Source organism: Gracilinanus agilis, chromosome 3 (genome assembly GCF_016433145.1).
Source record: "Gracilinanus agilis isolate LMUSP501 chromosome 3, AgileGrace, whole genome shotgun sequence".
NCBI classification, from domain to species: Eukaryota; Metazoa; Chordata; class Mammalia; order Didelphimorphia; family Didelphidae; genus Gracilinanus; species Gracilinanus agilis.
Window position 1 is genome coordinate 582,446,679 of NC_058132.1, and position 18,163 is coordinate 582,464,841.

Genomic DNA, 18,163 nt, shown 5'->3' on the forward strand with positions numbered 1-18,163 from the left:
TTTCTCTGGTGAAGGTTAGTTCTAGTGCAAGGAAAAACAAAGCATTATCAAATAAAATCCCCTTACCCCTTTAAAGGTCTGAGTTTTTACATGATATACAACTATTATGATTTTTAAATTAGCTTTGCAAAATGAAACAAGTCTTAGGGAAGAGGAAAATCAATTCTGTGAAAATTAGTTTTGAGGTAAAGGGGATTAGGATCTGAGGGTAGGATAGTCACCTAGAAAAAGCAAAGTTGTTTTTTTTTCAGGAATACAATAGGATACAGAGACCAGAGTGTTGATACTTCTAATATCTCCAAGGTGAGACTTCTGGGAACAGAAAAAGGGAATCTAGTGAAGCATTTTATTTAAGTACCATCTTTGAGATACTGGGTATGTAAGTAGATACATCAATGTAGCATATTTATATAGTAGGCCAAAATTCATAGATTCACCATGTCTTATGAAATGACACTTCCCTAAGCCCTCAATTAGAGAGCAGAACTTTCTAACCATGGGATGGATGGATTTAGAAATTCCTAGCCTTAGTCTAGGAAAAATCTCCCCTCTGTGTGGTTCCCATTGAGCCTTCATGTTACCAGCACAGAGACACCTAAAAACATAAAGTCAGATTTACCAAATTTGGTTATACAAATTAATATTAAATCTGGTAAATGAATTTTTAACAGAATAATTTTAAGAAAACTCAAAAGTAAGGCTAAGGCAGGATTGGACAAGCTCATTGTTTGCTCCTGAGCTTTTTTTCCCTCTGAGCTTCTGCTGCACCATTCAGATACTCTCAGAGTATCTGAGATAAAACACAAGCAATCCCTTGTACCTCCAACTTTGTCCATTCAAGTTGAGGTTATCTTTCATGGTCTTACAGAAGAGAACTACACATATACTCTGTTCACACCACAGTGTGGGATGATCCCCACATCCCTTCTGCTATCTTCCTCTTGGGGGGTCCCTAACTCCTCCTTGCTGTGCTTGAAAACCTCTCCCCTACACTCTTTTGAGGGATGAACTCTTGTTAGTTTCTTCTCTTCTCAAAGTAGGGAGAAATAGCTATTCTAGAAGATTTTGTATACATACTCATTCTGTGATCATGAGTAAGTCTTTTATCTTTTCTGAGTCATAGTTTCCTTCCCTGTAAAACAGGCATAAATGTATCTGGTATAAAGAATTTTATTTTATAGCAATGTTTTGTGTAGAAAATAATATTATGTATGCATATGTACATGCAGAAAATGTTTTGTGAACCTTAAAGCATTAAATAAATAGGAGCTATCAATGCCATTAACCTTTATCATCTGTTTTGGTATCAATTGGAGTGGAGTGATTTGTCCAGGGTTGCTCAGCAAGGAAGTATCTGAGACCAGTTTTGAACCCAGATCTTTCTGACTCTAGATCTGATGCTCTCTCCACTGTGTTACTTAGCTGGCCTGGAATGATATTATTAATGATTGTCTAAGTATTTTGCTCCAGTGGTAACAAATTAAAATTGCTATATATTAATCACCTTGCCTTTTCCACCCCCATCACCGCAGATGGCTAATCCTGATTAACAATATCCAAAGAAAGCATGGATAACAACATAAATATTTTCATATATTCTCAAATTATCATTTAAGTTGCCCTCCTCTCTTCCTAAGTAAACTCAGCACATTGTTAATATTTACACCCTAATGGTTGTTATAGCATCTGCTGAGTAAATCTAACTGAAATATACTTTATCGTTTCTAAGAAGGCATGGAGGTATTATGAAAAAACATTAAATTCTCCTTACTTTTTGCTTATTCAATGATACTCCAGGAGATATGAGGGGTGAAGTCATTAAGTACTTGTTATTTGTATATGATTTATTAAGTAGCATACTAAGAAAGATTATTCAAATCAAGCTTTGCAAATAAAAAAGCATCATTTTGCCTTTAGCAATAAAATCAGGTCTGACTACAGAAAGTTCTTACTTTATATAAATTAACATTACAAAAATTTGACTGTAGGTAAAGAATTCTGAGAGAAATTTTCATTCTAAAAAATCATGTATGTTAACTTTAATGTATGGTATTGTCCTTGTTCTCTTCTTCTCCTATCCCTCAGTTTATTCTGAAGCCTCCCATCCAATCTAACAACAACAAAACCTTTAAAAATCTGAGTGAAAGCAGCCTCCTCTGGAGCCTTGGCTTGAGATCTCAGGCATGCAAAGAGGACACCTTTCTCAAGCTCTGTCCACCTTCCTGTCCATTCCATTTCTGTCTGTCTTCAATTATGTCTATCATCTAGTGTCTATCATCTAGCCCTCTCCTATCTGTGTCCATTTCCAGCCACCATGTCTCTGCCCTGCCCTCTTCTTCTTCTAGGTTCAGACCAGGCCCCTTAGTTGGTCCCTTCCTTCCCTGATGTTCCTCCTCCTGCTCTCCCTCCTCTGTCCTCCTTTCACCTGTCCTTGAACCATTTTCAGGCCCCCTCCCTCAACAAAGGGGAGCCAAATTTTTAATCTTGCTTTCCTTTCCCTTGTCCACTGGTAAAATCCCATTACGTAAATTTTAAATAGAGGCCAGCTGAATGCTCCACTTAAAGCAAGAATTATCTATTGACGGGAACTAGATTAAAAATGGAAATTATGAAATTCAGTTCAGTTCAAGATATATTCATTAGGAATCAGTTTCTAAGTCTGTTAAGTTAGTCTATTTAATAAGTTTATTAAAACCAGCTGTTGATTACCTATTTTTCTCCTTAGTGAGATTCTTTGATCATGTTGTTTAATGTGTGATTTACATTTACATATCAGTGAAAAAAAAAAAGACATAGCTTTTCATACTCTGTGGAGAAGATAACTCAAGAAAGTTTTTTTTCTTCTAGAAAATGGAAAGAGAGAGAGAAAGGAAGGAAGGAAGGAAGGAAGGAAGGAAGGAAGGAAGGAAGGAAGGAAGAAAGGAAGGAAGGAAGAAAGGAAGGGAGAGAATGAGAGAGAGAAAAGGGAAAGAGAGAGAGAAAGAGGAAGGAAGGAAGGAAGCAAGGAAGGAAGGAAGGAAGGAAGAAGAGAGGGAGGAAGGAAAAATAAACAAAAAACTGCTTTTATTCTAGTAATAGATGAAAGGAATATTCTTAGATAGAGATGGGACCAGACAAGAGATGAAAGCCTTTCTGCCTCCCTTTCCTCTTGCTGTATAGTATCTGCTCCTAGCTCTTTACTTATTGGCAGAAACTTTCTTGTGTATTAAATTTCAATGTTCATGTTAATTTAATGGTAGAAGTTATTCAATCAATCAAGAAATGACAAAGAATTTCGCTTATCACTCACTATATGCCAGGTACTATACTACTCACTGGGCATAGAAAAATAAATATTAAACTGTCCTTCTCTTTAAGGAGTTTACATTTCATAAGGAGACAAAACATGTACACATATAAGAATTTACATATAATACCTAATAGGTCCTGACTCAGTCTCCCATTCACCTTGTCCAAGTGATGGTTTTTGTTCCTAAACAATGATACTGCTTGAAGTGAGAACTCTAGGAATATCCAAGGACACATCTTGTTCTACTGACATCACTCTCAAGTCCTCATATGAAGTATTTCCTCTAAAATCATTACCAGTTTATCTCTTCCCAATATCAATACCAGTTATTTCTTCCCTTAGTGTCTCTTCCAAACTTTTGATGCTCATAAGATTCAGACTTGGTTTAATCAATCTCTAATATTTGTTAATCTATTAATAAGAAATAATAGGTAAAAACAGCAAAAAGAATAGATATAGTCTTCATTCAATGTCACAAGGGATTCAGAGGAGAAAGAGATCCTACTACTTTTATCCCCTCCCCCAGAAGCTTAGCCTTTCTGCTTCCTTCGCCAAGAAGGAATAAAACTTCTCTTATATGTGCATTCAGTTCTGAGTTAGCAGTCAATTAAAAAGGTTTTCAGGGGCAGCTGGGTAGCTCAATGGAGTGAGAGCCAGGCCTAGAGACAGGAGGTCCTAGGTTCAAACCCAGCCTCAGCCACTTCCCAGCTGTGTGACCCTGGGCAAGTCACTTGACCCCCATTGCCCACCCTTACCACTCTTCCACCTATGAGACAATACACCGAAGTACAAGGGTTTAAAAAAAAAGGTTTTCATTCACTACCCAGGAATGAGACCTGAGACAATCGCAGAGTACTCTGTAAATACTCTAGAATACAGAGCAAAGTCTAAGCCTTCCAGTAAATTTCACTGTATATTTTTCAGAAACAGGCTCTCTCAGCCTTCACATGCCTAAGCAGCAGGCAGAAAACACTGAGCATACTGTGAAGACAGATCTTCCATTGATCAGTTCCCCTTCTCAATATAGAATAAGTTCATATATACTAAATACACACAAGTTTATTATTATTTTTAAAGGGAATACTAATAACTGCAGAACATGGGAAGATCAGATATAGAAGGTGGCATCTGAAGTTAGCTTTAAAGAGAACTAGGTAATAAAAGATGCACAGGTAAATCAAGAACATTTTCCAGGCATGGGATATAGCCTCAGCAAAGACACAGAAATAGGAGTTGGATGTGTTGCTTATGGGGAACAAGAGGATGGTTTGGTTAAACTGAAGAGAATGCATAGGAATTGACTCTTAAGAAGCCTATTAAGGAAGGTTGGAGCTAGATGTGAAAGGATTTAAATGTCAAATAATGGGATCTGTATTTGGTTCTAAAATATGGGACCAGAGGAGTTTATTGAACAAGGTAGTAGTAATATGGTCAGAAATATCACTGTGGCAACTGTTACAAGAATGAATAGGAGGGAAGACAAAGCTGAGAAAACAAGAGCAATAGGAGTAGAATAACATCAATATTAGTTGGGGAAATAAACTTTCAGGACTATACTGATTTATGTTGAAAATGCTAAAAAAGAAAAGATGAATTTGTGATTAGTGATGTGAAATTTTCTCCTTTCTCCCAGCATCATGAGAGCACCAGGCATATGTTGTCACATCAATACTGGTTGGGAAATAAACTTTCAGGATTATACTGACACATGTTGAAAATGCTAAAAAAGAAAGGATGAATTTGTGATTAATGATGTGAAATTTTCTCCTTTTTCCCAGCATCATGAGAGTAACAGGATATATATTGTCCTTCAAACTAGCCATCAGACCAGCTTGTCGTATCTCCCACTCACACAATTATCTAGACATCTTTTTTTGTGTCTTTTCTAAATTATAGTTTCCCATTGCTTACATCATAGTAAGTATGTTCCAATATCAGTCATTTGGAAACCAGAAAAAAACTATTACATTTTATTTAAATTCTATTGTCTTTTAGTATTTATCTTTACTAAAAGTCTGTGGTAGAGACTATTGTTTAGATATTTTAAGCCATATACCTAATACTACCAATTTTCAGGAAACAATCAAAAAATTAGAATAAGAAAAATTTATGTCTTAAACACTAACCATATATTTAGTGAAATGTAATTGTATTTGGTTTATTTCCATTTGTTTTTTTTTCTTTCATGACTCAACAATTTCCAAATCTCCTGCCCTCCCACTATCCAAGGTATACTTCTGAAATTCCACTGCCTTAATTAGGACACTTCTTAGTTAAGTTCCAACTGATTCTTCTTATGTACTGACCTTAGAGACCCTGTCCAGAATCAGGCACTAGGCACTGATATTGGAATATCCGCATACACAGTGGACTCAGGGATCTCAGAGGAAACATAATTGCTTCTGCTTGACAAGACAGTTAAAGGTCAGCTCTTCACATGTTATCTCAGAGTCCAGAGAAGTAGGCTTCCTGCCTTAAAGTACCATTTTCAATATTTAGAGAAGCCTTTTAATAAAAGGAGTCACTCTGATTTTGAATTTATTCATTTATTTGTTTTTCTACACTCTCAGTTTTATGGATGGGTTTTGTTTTAACATTTTAAACATTTACATATATCTCTTATAAATATAAAACAGTTAAATAAAACTAATAATACAGTATTCTTCTCTGATAGTTTATGCAACATTTCATATATGTAGCACTCATTTACCTCTCCACTAAAAATAGTTTCATTCCCTTTGAAAGAAGTAGAGATTAGGAGAGAAAATATCTAAATTTTCTTTAAAAAATGAAAACTAAATTAATTTTTTAAAAATGTGCACATTAAAGCAAAATTAATTATTCTCAGTGTCTATAAGTTTCATCATTAGTTCTCTGGAATTATAAATAATCATTTGTGTTGATCAAAAATCTAGGAGTTTTAAAGTAATTTAATTTGACAATATTATATATATTTCTTTCCTGGTCCAGCCCCTTTCATTCTCCTTTTTTAAAGAAGTCTTCAAAATTGTTAATTTTTACAATATTGGTACTAGTTTAAATTGTTCTATTTGTGTCCATTTCATTCTGTATCAGTTCATAAAAACCTTTCTAGAAATCCTTTAAAGTCATCTGTTTCTTCAATTCTTACAGCAAGACAGCACTCCACCATAGTCATAAACCCTTATTTTTTAGCTATTCCTCAAATGGTAGACATACAATTAGTTTCCAGGTTTTATTTTTGCTAAGGCAAAAAAAGTTGCTATGAACATTTTTGTACCTAATGGACATTTCTCTCTTCCTTTGATCTCATTCATTCACTTCTCTCTCCATTCATTCAGCCATTTCTTAGTTTTGCTTTCCTCTAAATGAATTCCTACAAGGCAATTTGAGGCAGACTTTTATTTGCAGGAATTTTTTTCTTTTCCAAATTGTCAATTGGTTCAGTAATCTAAATTAGCCGATTGTCTTAATATTGCTTGAGCATCACCTTTGTAATACACCCAGGGGCCAAAACACTGTGATGACATAATTCAATTTGGTTAAATTCAATTGAACACATATATATTAAATATTTTTTATGTAGCAGGCATAACACTTTGCTTTGAGGAGACCAATGAAAAACAGTCATTTCTGAAGCTTACAAATTATCATAGGAGATTCCACATATACACAAAAACTATGATATGAATGAGAATTTGATAGAGGGAAATGGAGATATCCATATGAAGTCCTTTAAGAAGATTTGAAAAGAGAAAGATTATTCTCACACAGTTTTCTTCTCTTCTTTAAAAGCTTAACTTTCAGAGGATTCTAGGGAACAATGCCTTCAGTGAAAAATACTGAATGAGTCTGTAAAGCTTTAACTGCACTCAGGTCCATTTCCATCTTCTAGATCAGCAGTTCTTACTCAAGACCCCCAGGTGGACAGACTACATGGGGTTTATGAACTTTGACTAGGAAAAAATACATTTTTTTTCAATTACCTCTAACAGAAACTTAGCATTTTTCAATTTAAAAATATTTTTCTCAGTAGGGATCCATAGTATTCACCAGACTGCCATAAAATATTTATGACATGAAAATGATGAAGAACCCCTAGACCAGATAGATTTTAAACAGCCTCCACCCCCATTATTTTATCTTCATCTTTTCTTAATGCAAAAATTAGGAATGTGTATCAACTTAGAATACATACATATTATATTTAAATCAAATGTAGGCAAATATTCTTAGCAAACAATTAATTAGGAACCTTTTTGTAGTTCTATTGTGAAGAGTAAGGCTTTGTTACTTAAATAAGATCCCTTGCTTTGATTATCACTGTCACCGTCTGCAAATATTAAGTAAATTTGGTGTCCCTGCTGGGAAGAATAAGGCTGAAATTCACACATAATAGCGGAACTTAAGTATACCCTTCCTTAATGACATATTTTGAAGACTAAAATTAAATAAAGATGTTTCAGTTCAAACAAACAAATTATTATAATTGTTGATTTAGTTGAAAATTATAGTAATTAATTACTCTGCTAATACATCTTATTGTCAGAGCCCAAGTTCTCTGGATTTAGCATACATATTTTACATGACATATAACATTCATTATCAAGGCTGTCCTACTCTCTATATAAGGAATGAAAAGTAATATAATACATAATCTCTTCCTTCAAGGAACTTACAGTCTAGTTGAGGAGCCAACCTTACTCATGAAATAGGAGCAAAAAAGTATAAAATACAAATTATTAACTGCTTAATTATATGACATAAATCAGTGATATATATACATATATATATACCATCTTTTACAGATCCTTCCAAAGGCATATTTAGCATGTGCCACTGGAGATATATATGTGTGTGTGTGTGTGTGTGTGTGTGTGTGTGATCCCAGTACATAGATAGATAGATAGATAGATAGATAGATAGATAGATAGATAGATGTAATGGGCATAGATTATAATCGTGTGATAGTACTTTAGAAGACAAAGTTTAAATTAACTATGGAAGGCTTCATGGAGATAGTGGTATTAATTTTGTCCTGAAAAGATTAATATAATTTTGGGCAACATTTTGAATAAGAGAAACATCAAGAACAATAGCAAAGGAGGAAGGAGGCAACATGGAACAGAAACAAAAATATCAACTTTAAAGTCAAAGGACTTGGGTTCACATGCTATCTTGGATATTTACTACTTGTCTGACCTTGGAAAAATTACTTACTCTGGCTTTTATTTCCTCCTATCTAAAATGAAGTGGTTGGATTCTGGATGGCCATTTGGAACTACGCTCAAAGGGCTTTAAAAGACGGCCTGCCCTTTGATCCAACCATACCACTGCTGGTTTATACCCCAAAATGTTAATAAGGAAAAAGACTTGTACAAAAATATTCATAACTGCACTCTTTGTGGTGGCAAAAAAATTGGAAAATGAGAGTGTGCCCTTTGAGTGAGGAATGGCTAAACAAATTTTGGTATCTGTTACTAATGGAATACCATTGTGCTAAAAGGAATAATGAACTGGAGGAATTCCATGTGAACTGGAAGGACCTCCAGGACTTGATGCAGAGTGAAAGGAGCAGAACCAGGAGAACCTTAAGAACCAGGAGAACCTTATACGCAGAGAGGGATACACTGTGTCACAATAGAATGTAATGGACTTCTGAACCAGCAGCAATGCAATGATCCAGGACAGCTCTGAGGGACTTATGAGAAAGAAAACTAGCCACATCCAGAGAAAGAACTATGGGAGTAGAAACACAGAAGAAAAACAACTGCTTTATCACATGGGTCGATGGGGATATGTTTGGGGATGTAGACTCTAAAGGATCACCCTAGAGCAAATATCAATAATATGGAAATAGGTCTTTATTCAATGACACATGTAAAACCTAGTGGAATTGCTTCTCAACTATAGGAGGGTGTGGGAGGATGAGAGGGAAAGAAAAAGAATTATGTAATGATGGAAAGATTTTCTTAATCAATAAAAAAGCTAAATTAAAAACTAATAATAAAAATAAAATAAAATAATATGAAGTGGTTGGGGTAGATAATTTCTGAAGTCCCTTTTAGCTTTAGATCAATTATCCAATACTTTAAATGCATATCAGTTTCTGTGTGGCAGGTTCCAAGAGTCTCTCAGGGAAGTGGTTATATCTTGAATTTTTGTTGCTTTTGATGTTATCTGAAACTTAAGATAACTTATATTCTAAAGATACCTAGGGCCTTAAGAAACTTTTTTTTAATTCATGGTCACAAAACTGTTTGTGTCAGATGTAAGAACTTAACTTAGGTCTTCTGATTTTGGTCAGTGGTTTTTCCTCAAAACCATGATGACTTTGTAGCCACTGTTGAATCTTTCCTCCCATTCCTTGAGAATAATCCTTTTTAATATAAGTAGATTATTTTACAGATCTCTAGGCAAGCCACATCCAAGGAGAAAGGGGATATATTCAGGGTTCAAGGACACATGGTAGGAGCCCAGACAGAGAAGCAAGAATTGGAGGAGGACTACTTTGGGGATGGGATCAGCCATGTTGGGATATGGCCAGAAGCAAAAGAAAGAACATGGGGATGGGCAAAGGAAGACATGTGGGGACTGGATCAGAACATAAAAGAGGATGGGCTACACCCAGGAGCAGGGATACACATAAGATTCTGAGAGTAAATGGACTAAAGATAGACATGCTGGGGCCAGATTTGGATTGGTGGACAGAATGGGACAAAGATCTCCTCTCTTGATGCCAGCTCTTAGTCTGACAGCAGAATCAGGTTTCTCCAAGGTCCACTTCTGCTTTTATTTGCAGGATTTGATTTTTTTGGTAGGTTGTGGAAGGCTGCAGGTATGGAGCAAAGGAACAGAACCAGAGAGAGAACACAGTACTGTACAGTAAATATTTTTATATGAATTTATTTCAGAATTCTTTGTGGAAAGTTGAATTTACCAATGTCACTGTATATAAAATAAGAACTGTCTATATACAATTCGCATTTTCATTAAGGTAAAACTGGAAGAAATAGAATTTTGTATTATAACATGTTATATTTTACAATTTGCAAAAACCTCAGTAATCAATTTCATGAACTATTCTTACTTTTGCAAATCTATAATTCTCTTTGTTTACATATAAAAGCACAGTCCAAAAGGTCCTATAGAAGTACTAGATCATATAACACTAAGAGCTAAAGATAAAACCACAATGAAACATTTTGAGACCAATGGTTTTTGTAATCTGCTTTTTTAAATTAACATACTTAATATATCTATATACAAGAAATGGACAGAAGGTAAAAGAAAGTTCCCAGAGTTAAATGTTTACAATTCATGTCCTGTCAGTGAATCTTACATTCTAAAGACATTTAAAATAACTGGTTAGGGAGAGAGGCGCAGCAAACTTTTATTCATTTTTAAAATGTGTTATTTTGAGTCAAATCATGCAGAATACTCTAGAATAAAAGATGAAGCTGTCTTTTTTTTCTTGAAATCTCACTTATTTTTATCAAGAAAGAAATTAATTCAAATTGATAGGAAAACAGAAGATGGTAAAATTTTACTGCCCAGCTGGAAATTAAGGGAAGTTAAGTAAAAATTTGCACTAAAGTCTTTTTTTAATCCTTATATCATTTTAAATGTAAATAGTCATAGACAATATTTTTCCTTTAATTTTCCCTTGTAAACTCTTTAATGATCTACCAACATATAGGCTTCCAAGCAAATGATCATATCACAAAAGGTATGAATGTATCACGTACTGCAGAAATAAATAAATAAATCAGTGTTTATGAAATAAAACATCATAAGATTTGAATAACTGAATGACCATTATTTAAAATTCTAGATTCTCAGGAGGAGGAGAGACATCAACAATACATAAAATGTCCCTTTTCTGCTTAAAGCCAATTTTATTCTCTTTCCATAGCATATGTTTTTTATAAGGAACGAATAAATTCTTTTTATTCCCTTTACATGGAGCTAATTGAAGGAAATATATGCTATCAGCCGAAAAGATCCTTTATAACCTACTGAAAGGACTAATGACTTTTTTTCCCCCAAAAGACATACAAATGTACATAAGCGGCTTCTCTTTTCTGGCTATAGTTACTATTTTCAGAGTTCCAGCATTGCTTGCCATGTTGGCTCTCAGATTCATTCTGTTAAATCCTTGGATAAGAAGCCACCCCATTTCTGCACTGTAATCTAGCTTCAAGCTTTCTGGCCCAGGGCCATTGTGGAGACTTCCTGCTGGTCGATGAGAAACTTTCTGCATCTTAACTTATTTTCCTACCACTATCTGCAACTACCAAAGAGCACTATCAAATATGAGTTGGTTTTCATCTCCTATTTTAAGAGAGAAAATGAGCCTAAACAACCAAAGGAAAGACATATAAAAATTAACTCTCCTTTGCCCCAGAAAGGGGTTTATAATCACATTTGGAGGAGGGGAAAATTATATCTTGCTATCTATTACACTAGCTACAAAGTGACTGCCCTACTTAGATCCTGCAAAGGAGAAGGGGGCTCTTCAAAATGTGGAAAATTGCCATGAAATGGTTGAATGGCCAAACCGTTTCTGCAGTTTTAGCTTTTCCTTGCTATATATTTTTTAATATCTGCCCATCACAGGTATTGCAAATAGAGGAGTAGTATTGTAGTTCTGATAATCATCATTTTGTTCAAACACCCCTCTGCGTATTTAGGGGGAAGGGTCATTCTTGGCTGTTGTTCATCATGGCATCTCCTGCTTTTTTTTTTTTTTTTTCAGAATTAGAGTGGCAGATGACAGTCCTACATTTTCTTCTTTGGTTTCTATTGTATGTGTAATTTTAGTCCATTATAGCAGTGAGTAGGAAATGTGTACCCTGCCATCTGGCTGACTACTGAGTACATAATTCATGTTTCATTTTAGCTATCAGGGGGGGACCCTGGAGGTTATTAAATAATCTTTCTGTCTTTTCAGAATGATGCTGCATACCCTGATTACTTACTCAAAGAAAGTATATTACTGAATTTTCTATTTAAGTTTTATGTTCCATTATGTCATGAATTTTCATACTAAAAAAAAAATAAAACTAAACCCAAAACATGGTCATTTACCAATCCAAATTTTGTAATTTATTTTTTTTCCTCATTTCTTTTCCTTGGAAATGATGCCACACACACACACACACACACACACACACACACACACACACAAACTCCTTACTACTACCACCCACAATCTATAATATAGAACATAGTATGACTCAAAAACAAAAAATGAAAAGTTAGATTTCCATCATATTCAAAATATTGAGGTTTTTCAGCTATGATTATTAGAGATGCTTATAGCCTGGAAGAAATATGATTTTTCATAAAATACTACTGTTTTTCTAGAATCTTAATTCTTTTCTAGTAGTAGATAACCTTATGAGAAGTTTGCTGCTGAAACTAAAAGAAACTGAGCAAGGAAAAATCCATAGGCCTATTAGTCTCACTTCTAGGGAAAAATCTGCTGTGAGCTTTTAAAGGATAAGAATATGTCAGTAACTCTGATTAGACCCTGGAGTTACTCATTTCTCTCTTTTTTCAATAAGCTATGTTCTTCATTAATGTGAGTAACAATTGATTATGTCATCATATTTTTCCTTACCTATAAAATAAAAATGCATAGCATTTATATATGAAAAATATGTAAAGGTACCAAGAGGTAATGCATATGAATATATTCTTGGGGAAAGGTGACTTTTCATTTCAAAATAACATTTCTCAAGACAATTTCACCTCGATTCAATAAACTTTCTTACTCTAAAAATTGATTCGAGTACCTCATTTTGGGATAGAGGTGAATCTAGCTTCTCAAACTTATGATACCAGAATATATGGTTTAAAAGTTTTTTTATCATTTAGGAAAAGCTTTGAGTTTCAAAAATAAATAGTTAGTTTTCCAAAAACCACTTCATCTAAATGCAGGAAAATTCAGAATAAGCCAGTACCTGATGATTTGGCGACAATTTCCCTTGGTTAAGGCAATCCATGAAACAAACAAAAAAGAAATACTAAATGTCCTTTAAGACCTTTCTGGCCCCATTCCCTTCATGATATCACTGTGGTAGAATATTTCTAGACATTAACTAAACCATTGATATTCCAAGTGAGAAGTTCTTATATAAGAAGAAACAATACAGAAAAAAAAACCTGAATCATATCAGTCTTGAACTTCTCATTGTTTATTAATACAGAAAGGGGGGGAGGAGTATTACAATTAAAAAGAAGAATAACTGACTTGGAGGGATGAGTCTTATTAGAGAAGCAAATTAAGGTAGTGGTCGAATCAATTTTATCAAGCATCCAATGACAAGAAGTTGTCTTATTTCTTGGAATACTTAATAAAATTTGATTAAGAATTAATAAAAAAAAATAAAGTCCACCTGGTGGGTGCTGCAGCGATCCAGGGGGGCAGTGATGGCCACACTTTTTTTGTATTATATTCTATTCTGAGATCAATAAATAGTTTCATAATTTCCAGGGGGCACTAAATAATATTTTTTCTGGAAAGGGGGCGGTAGGCCAAAAAAGTTTGGGAACCACTGATCTAGAGCAACAGTATGTATGTTAAGGATTTTCAAGTAGGCAGACCTCACATATAGGCTGGTGGCCTTTGCATAAACAACCACTACCAACTATATGAAAGTGAAATCCTTTTGCAAAAAAATTGGAAAAATTTCATAAAATCTAATTTGTGACACTTGAATATTGAATGACATCAATACAAAGGTTGACATGAAGACAAAAATATTTTGGGAACATAACCTAGAAGAAATGAGAAATCAAAGGCTCGTAGACTATGTGGAAACTTTACATTTATTTATTAGTAATATTTTATTCAAAAGGAGAGAATTAAGTCCCTGAATAGTCAAGATCTATATAACATTATGAGAAAGTAATTGATTGTAGTCTAAAGAACAAGAAGGTATGACTAGTTTCTGATTATCAGAACTTAATAAAGAATAATCTTTGAGTACAGTTACTCTGATGACTTATTGGTCAAAGATTTATTTAGATTATTTAGAACAAATAAAATTAGAAGATACTAGCTTCAAAAGGAACTACAGTCTGAATTGTCTAAGCAAGAAATTGATGACAAAGTTGGTGATTAGGGAGGTGTATTAAAGAAGCTAGTCTAGGTCTGCTTAAATGCAAAATAATAATCTAAGCATTTCTAATACCATTCTAGTCATTCCAAATTTCTTACTTTAAAATTAACATCCAGAGTTTTTCCGGGTTAAGATGGCCTCAAAGTAAGAAGCAGCTCTTAACCTCTCCTGACTGAAACACACAAAACTCCCCAAGGGGACATAAAAACAAGTCCAGACAAACGGAGGAACCCCACAACAGGGCACAGCGTGGAAGGTACGTGGAATCGAGGCATTTCCATGCTATAAAGGGGTGAAACAGCTCTCACTAAATCTTGGGCTGAGCAACCACCCCACCCCCATCCCCTCCACACACACCACCTATAGCGCTGAAGCCAGTTAAAAAGAAATAGAGCAAGTTTGGGGCACCCATCGAGTCATTGGCAGCTCCGGGGCCTGTTCCTGAGAGCAGCAAGATTTGGGACTCCAAAAAGCCAAAGAACGCACCCAAAATCTGAGCCTGGGCTTAGGGCGCAGAGCGCGGGAGCAGAACTCAGGCTAGCACAGAGCTCAGGCTCCGCGGAGGCGTGGGTGGAGGCAGACACAGCCACAAGCTAAAGCTCTGAAACCCTGAGTGGGGAACCAGCGTACGCGGGTATACGACTGTGGAAGCAGCGCCCTGAGACTTGCAAAAAAACCTCCGGCAGAGGATCAAGCAAGGGGGTCCACCAGGGAGCTTGACTGTGGACAGACCCTGAGCACGAGGATAAACCTGAGAAGCTGCTGGGCTAACCATGGCTACCCAGTCCCAGGAAGTTCAGAAGAGAAAGATTAACAACAAGAAAAAGAAGTTTTAACACTCGACAGCTTTTACACAGAGAAAATCCAGACAACCGAGCAAACAGAGGAGGAGAACAAACAAGCATCCGGACCCTCCTCAAATAAGGAAAACTCCTCACAAGCTATGGAAGAGTTCAAAACTGAGATTTTGAGGAAAATGGAAGAGATCTGGCAAGAAAATAACTGTTTAAAAGGTAGAATCTTGCAATTGGAAAGTGAGGCTCAGAAACCAAATGAACTGATAAGCAAATTGAACACCAGAAATGACCAGATTGAAAAGGAATACCAGAAGATTATAGCTGAAAACCGAAAGATTATAGCTGAAAACCAATCCCTAAAGGCCATAATTGAGCAATTAGAAGCTAATGATCTCTCAAGACAACAAGAACAAATAAAACAAAGTCAAAAGACTGAAAAAAATAGAAGGAAACATGAAATATCTCAATGAGAGAGTGACAGACCAAGAAAACCGGTCTAGAAGAGACAATTTGAGAATAATTGGTCTTCCAGAAAAACCAGAAATTAATAGAAACCTGGACTCCATACTAACAGAAATAATTCAGCAAAATTGCCCTGAAGTCCTACAACAAGAGGGCAATATAGACATTGAAAGGATTCATACAACACCTGCGACATTCGATCAAAAAAAGAAAACACCCAGAAATATAATTGCCAAATTCAAGAGTTTCCAAGCAAAGGAAAGAATCTTACAAGAAGCCAGAAAGAAACAATTCAAATATCAAGGAGCACCAATCAGGATCACACAGGATCTGGCAGCCTCCACGCTAAAAGATTGCAAGGCTTGGAATACGATATTCAGAAAGGCAAGAGAGCTGGGCCTGCAACCACAGATCAACTACCCATCAAAATTGACTATACATTTCCAGGGGAAAGTACGGGCATTCAACAAAATTGAAGAATTCCAGGTATTTGCACAGAAAAGACCAGGGCTAAATGGAAAGTTTGATATCCAACCACAAAAATCGAGAGAAACCTGAAAAGGTAAATAAGATACAGAGGGGAAAGAAAGAAAACTTATAATTTTTAAATTTGCCTTTTTAAGGGCTTCAGTGAGATCTAATTATCTGTATTCCTATGTAGATAAATGTTATGTATAATTCTCTGTAGTGAACTCTATTCACTATTATAATATTCACTATTATAGTAATCAGAAGAATAATTCACAGGGTGAGGAACACTAAATAATCTAAGATGGCATGGGGGATGGGAAAGAGGGGGTGAATAGCAGGGGACACCAAGAGAAACTTGAGTGAATAAGAAAATAGGATATTCTGTTACACACAAAGAGGGCATGGGAGGGAGAGGGGACAAATACTATTATAAGAAGGAGAGGAAGAGAACATAAAGAGGTAATAATCAAACCTTACCCTTAGTGTAATCAACCCGGAGAGGGAAGAGTAGCTATACTATCCATTGGGAAATAAAACTCTTATCTAACCCTTCTGAGAAAGTTAAAAGGGATAAACCAAGGGGAGCAGGGGAGTGGGGAGGTCAAAAAAAGGGAGGGGAGAAGAGGGAGGGAATTCATAAGGCCTTTAAAAACAAAAAGAGGGGGGAAAATAAGGGAGGGGGTAGAAAGGGAAGTTAATCAAGGAAGGGGATAAGGGATAGCAGATCAATAGCAAACCACTGATTTAAAAGGAAAAAGTATAAGGAAAAAGGGGGTAGGAAGACGGGAGGATTCAAAAATGTCAGCAAATGCACAACTGATTATTATAACTCTGAATGTGAATGGGATGAACTCTCTCATAAAACGCAAGCAAATAGCTTAGATTAGAAAACAAAATCCCACCATATGTTGTCTACAAGAAACACATATGAGGCGGGTGGACATACACAAGTTTAAGGTTCAGGGTTTGAGCAAAATCTTTTGGGCGTCAAATGAGAAAAAGAAGGCAGGAGTGGCTATTATGATTTCTGACAAAGCCAAAGTAAAAATAGATATGATTAAAAAAGACAGGGAAGGTCATTACATCCTGATTAAAGGCAGTATAAACAATGAGAAAATAACATTGCTCAATATGTATGCACCAAGTGGCATAGCACCCAAATTCATAAAGGAGAAACTGGCAGAGCTCAAGAAGGAAATAGATAGTAAAACCATACTAGTGGGAGATCTAAATATTCCTCTGTCAGATCTAGATAAATCAAACCGAAAAATAAAAAAGAAAGAGGTAAGAGAGGGGAATGAAGTCCTAGAAAAATTAGATTTAATTGATATGTGGAGGAAAATAAATAGGGACAAAAAGGAATACACCTTCTTTTCAGCTGCACATGGCACATTCACAAAGATTGACCATGTTATAAGGCACAGAATCATTGCAAACAAATGCAAAAGAGCAGAAATAATAAATGTAACCTTCTCAGATCATAATGCAATAAAAATAATAATTAGTAAGGGTACCTGGACAGGAAAATCAAAAACTAATTGGAAATTAAATAATATGATTCTCCAAAACCAATTTGTCAAAGAAGGAATCATAGAAACAATCAATAATTTCATTGAAGAAAATGACAATGATGAGCCATCCTACCAAACTCTGTGGGATGCGGCCAAGGCAGTACTCAGGGGGAAATTTATATCCTTGAGTGCATATATTAGCAAATTAAGGAGAGCAGAGATTAATGAATTGGGCATGCAACTCAAAAAATTAGAAAGCGAGCAAATTAAAAATCCCCAGATGGAAAATAAATTAGAAATACTAAAAATCAAGGGAGAAATTAATAAAATCGAAAGTAAAAGAACTATTGAATTAATAAATAAGACTAGAAGCTGGTACTTTGAAAAAACAGATAAAATAGACAAAGTACTAGTCAATCTAATTAAAAAAAAGGAAAGAAAAAACCAAATTGACAGTATCAAAGATGAAAAGGGAAACCTCACCTCTAATGAAGAGGAAATTAAGGCAATCATTAAAAACTATTT